Raw genomic sequence first — 6,000 nt, forward strand, 5'->3', positions numbered from 1 at the left:
GGAAACGAATCTGCAATATCATCCACAGATAGTTGTCCACCCTAGTATGTGAATAACAACAACAACAACAACAACAACAACAACAACAACAACAACAATATTTATACCCCGCCCATCTGGCTGGGTTTCCCCAGCCACTCTGGGTGGCTCCCAACTGAATATTAAAAACACAATGCAGCATTAAACATTAAAAACCTTCCCTAAACAGGGCTGCCTTCAGATGTCTTTTAAAAGTAATAGTTGCTTATTGCCTTGACATCTGCTGGGAGGGCATTCCACATGTCGGGCGCCACTACCGAGAAGGCCACCTGCCTGGTTCCCTGTACCTCACTTCTCGCCGGGAGGGAACCACCAGAAGGCCCTCGGAGCTGGACCTCAGTGTCCGGGCTGAATGGTGGGGGTGGAGATGCTCCTTCAGGTATACAGGACCGAGGCTGTTTATGTGTATGTGTGTGTCACTTCTGCCAACCTAGCAGTTAATATTCTGTTGGAAGCTGCTCAGAGTGGCTGGGGAAACCCAGCCAGAAGGGCAGGGTATAAATAATAAATTATTATTATTATTATTATTATTATTATTATTATTATTATTGGTCAACTTGTTTTTATTATTGCTTGTAAGCCGCTCTGAGCCCGGCCTTGGAGGGCGGGGTATAAATTATTATTATTATTATTATTATTATTATTATTATTATTATTAAAAGCACACTAGTGCTAGTAGATAAATAAGTACAGCTGTGGCGGGAAGGTAAACGGCATTTCTGTGCATGGTGGTTTCCATCACGGTGTTTTGTTGCACCAGAAGGGGTTTAGTCATGGTGGCCATATGACCCGGAAAGCTGTCTGTGGACAAATGCCAGCTCCCTCAGACTGAAAGTGAGATGAGCACTGTACCCCATAATTGCCTTTGACTGGACTCAGCCATCCAGGGGTCATTTTCCATTACCTTTTACATATCCCACATAGCTAGAATTTCTTGCATGTTGAGATTGTTAGGTGCATTCCTCTTGGTTTTGTCACAGTCTGCTGAGATTTGTTGTGTGTCAGCTATGGAGAGGGCCTTTTCTGTTGTGGTGCCGTTTATAGAATCATTTTTCTTCTGAAATCAGGCAAGCATAGACTTCGATAAGCTTTCACTGTCTGCTATAGTCTTGTTTGTTCGTCCACACATTTGCGGTTAGCTTTTAGTAGAAATTGGCCTGTTGGTTGCTGCTGTTTTGAGGTAATTTGTGCATATTTTAATGTGTTGATTTTTTTATTAGAAATGCACATGTACTGCTGTGAAGCACCCTGGAATCAGTGGTGAAGGGTGGTATAGAAATGTTTTAAATAAATAAAGCTGATCTGCCTTTTTACTTGTTTGCATGGTGTGGTCTGAGTTATTATATATACGTGTGGCATCTCTTAAGCTGGGGGTTCATCTATGGCTTCCACTGATGCTCCTGGACTCCCATTTTGTTCTTCAAAATTGGAGTGACTGACTTTTTAAGTTAGGGCATATGTTTGGCTCTCATCCAGATGTTCTGAGACCACCCATATGTCTGTGTAGTTATCCAGTCTTCATGGTTCCAAACAGAAAGTTGACCAGACACAAAATGCTGCCTGACTGAATGGCAGAGCTTCAAAGAGGTCTTTTGTCGGTGCAGATAAAAGTCTCTTTGTCCAGTTTTGGGACAGATATCAGTCTTTTCCAAATGGTGGACTACAGTATGAATTCTCCCTTGCTTCAATCACTGAAGTAGCATCTGGATATTGCAGGGAATTCTGTATGTTCCTCCCCCCCCCCCAGGCTGAACTCAGAGCAGATCTGCAGTTCAGCAAAACACATCTCCTGTTGAGATCACGTCGAAGCCACTATCTCTCACGCAAACATAGCAAACTCTCTGCACTCTAGTTAATTTTGCTAATAAGCTTCTGGTTTCTTGGGCCATTAGACATTAAGACCAGTTTTTGTGTGTACAAATAAGCCATTAGGAAAAGGGCATGTTGATTAGCGGATGTTCTGGTAGCCCTAGATGGAATTCATTCGCATGCATAGGCTAGTAGCCAGATGCTCTATTTAACATTTTCTAGAAATTTATTACAACTGAGCAAGCTGAGTGTAAGATTACTGCAGGCCAACCTGACTACTTAAAAGATACTTTGAATGTGGACTACTTGTATGAGTCCATTGGCAGATTGGCAACTGGAGTACATGCAAGAGACATTTTGTTAGATTTCCGATACGTTATTGCAACTAAAGAAGGTGGTAACTTACCACCTTCTTTAGTTAGGGATGAGAGAGAAATCTGATTCATTTAGCATTTAAAGGCAGATTTATCTGATTTGCAATTTTCAAAACAAGATGTGAACCGAAACACAGCCACCCTTTAAAATTCACACTGCTCTGAATTTTGCAATGCAGTTCTCCAGTGAAGCAATGTGCATGAAAATGCATGTGCTAGGGTAGTGTGCAGAAAAATGCATATATTTGTGGGAATGATTTTAAAAATGCATTATAGGGAAATTGCTTTTCAAAAATGTGCATATCAAAAAATAGCATGCAAAAATGTGTGTGTTACGAGAAATCCACACTTAAATGCTAATTAATTTGCATGAAGACATTTAAGATTGGGAAATAATAAGAGAGAAACTGATATTGACACATTCTGTAGTGGATCTATCTCCCTGTGAATGACATTAATGCCTCAGATCTGCAATTCTTCCACAAAATGAGCTTCAAGTGAATATTATTTTTAAACCTTCTTTTCATCCAATTTTGCATCACATTGTTTCTTCTGAATTTAAAATACCCAAAGTAACAATGTTTTCCCAGAAATGTGGTTGACAAGAGAGAAATTTGCTGCTTCTTGTTTATTTAATAAATTCCTTTTATGCTTTTCAGTCCAAAAGTTTCCCAGTGTGGCTCACCACTCATAATGCACTGAAGCAACTAAGTGCAATCAGAATCAACAATGATAACTTTAAAATAGCAAAATTAGATGTTAAAAAAACAGATAAACTAGAGTTATCAAGAATAAACAGCATTTTAAAAGCTGTGTTGGACTCTTCTCCTAGCAGCAAAATGATAAAGGAGATCCTCTCTTAGGAGAATATTCAAAATATAGGGTCTTTTCAGTGGTGACACCCTATTTCTGGTCACTATCCATGGTAGAGGGCCCTGAAGAGGACCTCAACATCCAAGCAAGTTCATTGGAGCAAATACTGGTATATTCTTAATAAAAGCATTTGATATCTCAAAATCCATCTACTTCTCTCATATGGCCAATTGAGCTGTAGTCCAACTACATCAACAGAGTTCCTATCGCTGATAAAAGAGAAAGCTATAAATTAAATTGTCAGAGGTAATCTTAACTACCCATTTGATATTTAGTCTCAGGGTTAATCTAGTCCAGGGGTCAGCAAACTTTTTCAGCAGGGGGCCGGTTCACTGTCCTCAGACCTTGTGGGGGGCTCAACTATATTTCTTTGGGGGGGGGATGAATGAATTCCTATGCCCCACAAATAACTCAGAGATGCATTTTAAATAAAAGCACACATTCTACTCATGTAAAAGCATGCTAATTCCCGGACCACCCATGGACCAGATTTAGAAGGCGATTGGGCCAGATCTGGTCCCCGGGCCTTAGTTTGCCTACCTATGATCTAGTCTACCCGTCTGTCTTCAGCTGAGGCCAGTTAGATGTACTGAGAAGTCCACAGGCAGGCCATCCTTTTCAGTTGTCTGGGACTGATGGGATATGGAGTCCTTCAACATCTGAGGGGAACCCGATTGGGGAAAGCTGGTGCAAAAGGGCTAAAAGAATGGAAGCAGTTTGAGTAATATTGGAAAAGAGAGGAAGAGGGATATGACTTTGGTCAACATTTTGGATGCCTTTCTGGGGTTCTGATGTGGGACAGCAGATGTACTGCTTGGTAGGGAGTACTAGGCTGTTCCCACCTTGTAAATAAACTCAAATATTACAGAAATGGCTAATGATCTCTCTGTTCCAGAGGAAGCCAAGCCCAAGTAAGCACTATTCCTAGGATGTCTCACCACGTTGGGAAGGGCAACATGCACCATCTTATACTGTGGCTGAGCATACTGAAGCTCTTGGGAGGGACAATTTGAAGAGGAGACAAGAGGAGGGAGTGCTTAGCCCTTTCTCTCCAGAATGTTTCCCCCCTATAACTTCCTTCTTTCACAATTCGTATTTGAAATGAATGTTTCCCACATTGCAAACCCTGCCAACCACATTTTAACAAGTTAAAAAGGGCTACTGCTTTTTTTGTTTTGTGGCCTGAGGCCACTCATAACATGCTTGTTGATCAAGCAGCACTGAAAGAATTCATCGGTGATCTAAGGATTTCAAAGCATCTCCTTGTGACCTGCAGATCGGAACCTGTCTCTCTAGACCCGGCACTTTTATTGCTTACCGTTAGCTTATCTCCTTTCACATCCTCATTTCTTTTTTAACCTGAGGAAACTTAGGACAAACAGCTTTAGAAGGGATTGTAAGCAGAAGTTCAAATTCCTATCCTGTCGCCCTTCAGTTTGTACTGCAGCATACATTTACCCATAGACTTTCCTGTCCTTTCCTGTCCAAAATGGGTGTGCACCAAAGATGATTCAGTTTGAGACCCCATTTTGGAAAGCAGATCAGTTTGACAGAATGTTTCGGGCTCAACTTTTTTTGCCTCAGGGCTGAATCAGAACCTTGCTTTGGAAAACCAGAGGTTTCAAAAATCTCTCCATTGACTTACATGGAGAAATGGCCTGGGGTGGAGGGAGTGTATAACCATTTTGGCATAATTAGATAAAATTTGCAGGCATTGTTGCCCCTTCTATAGGGGTGGTGCCTACTGAATTTCAGAAAGATAGGGGCAAGGGTAGTCTTTAAATTTCTGGGGAGTAAGAAATGCATAGACACTTATCCCTCTGTGATTTCTATTTAAAATGTTGTACGTTGTTGGGGTGCAGAATAGGAAGTTATGAAGAATGAAAACATTCTGAGGCCTTGTTTTCCACTTAATTGACAAAACCACAACATTAATTTATATTTAGAATAATGTCTTTATGGACCGTGTCAGGTTTGCTTTTGAGTTTCTGACTTACCTGCAGGGAAGCCCCTTTACTAAAAAAAAAAGTTGATAAGAATAAATAAGTTTTTAAAACTTTTTTTCTGGTTGTATGACTTGGGGAAAAGAAGTTCACCCAGCCATACCCAACTGTCTGAAAACAACTTAGTAAGATGTTGCCATGTGTATGTATTTAACACAATGAAGTCAGAGAGGAATTACTTTCACTTGCTTTCCTGACCAGGATCTGTATTGGTCTGTTGGACTAAAAAATAAAATTAAACTCCTCTGCCTACTTATTTGAGAGTAACACCATCAAACCCAGTGGGAGTTACTTCTGAGTAGACCTGTGTTGAACTGTGAATCTGAGATTGCCATGATGAAAATTGAAGAAGGGTGGTCTTTAATCAGACTAATTAATTGAGAACATCTTTGTATGCTGCAAACAAGTGACAGATAAATCTTATGAAACAAAGAAACAAATATTTGGCTCTACTCACCATTGCCTGCTGGCATGTGGCCCCTGACAGATGACTTCTGAGGGAATGTGGCCCCCGACAAAAATTTTCTCCACCCTTGCTCTATAGGAAAGCGGTAGCTTCATGCCGCAGGCCAGCTACCATGCTTAAACATATAATGTCTCCTTTGTAAAAAAAAATCTCCGCGGTATATTTACAGCTTCTTTCTCCAGGGACAGGAAATAGCATTAGAATTTTGCCTCTCTGTTTAGCCCACACAGAGATTTAGGCAGAGATAATAAGAAAATGCTTTGCAATTATGCTCGCTCACACAGTATTAGCCTTTCAGATATGAAGCTGAAGCCAAAAGGAATAGCTCAGCCATTTAGGGTATATATTTCCCTGGCACACTGTTAATATTACCAAAGTCATTAGCTGGAAGTCATTTGCGCTCAGTCATTTTGCCTGTTAATGAGGCACTACTGAA

General features: G+C 40.7%; 1 protein-coding gene across 1 annotated transcript in view; it reads right to left on the reverse strand.

Moving 5' to 3' along the window:
* AGR3 (anterior gradient 3, protein disulphide isomerase family member) overlaps positions 1 to 5,691 on the reverse strand; it is a 42,392-nt gene extending 36,701 nt beyond the window's left edge. Inside the window, exon 1 of the mRNA XM_080975227.1 lies at positions 5,556 to 5,691. The gene's annotated coding sequence lies outside the window, so the exon portion shown is untranslated. The remainder of the gene's footprint in view (positions 1 to 5,555) is intronic.
* Positions 5,692 to 6,000: the final 309 nt, after the last annotated feature.

The sequence above is a fragment of the Podarcis pityusensis genome (genome assembly GCF_964106645.2).
Source record: "Podarcis pityusensis genome assembly, chromosome: 12".
Classification (NCBI taxonomy): domain Eukaryota; kingdom Metazoa; phylum Chordata; class Lepidosauria; order Squamata; family Lacertidae; genus Podarcis; species Podarcis pityusensis.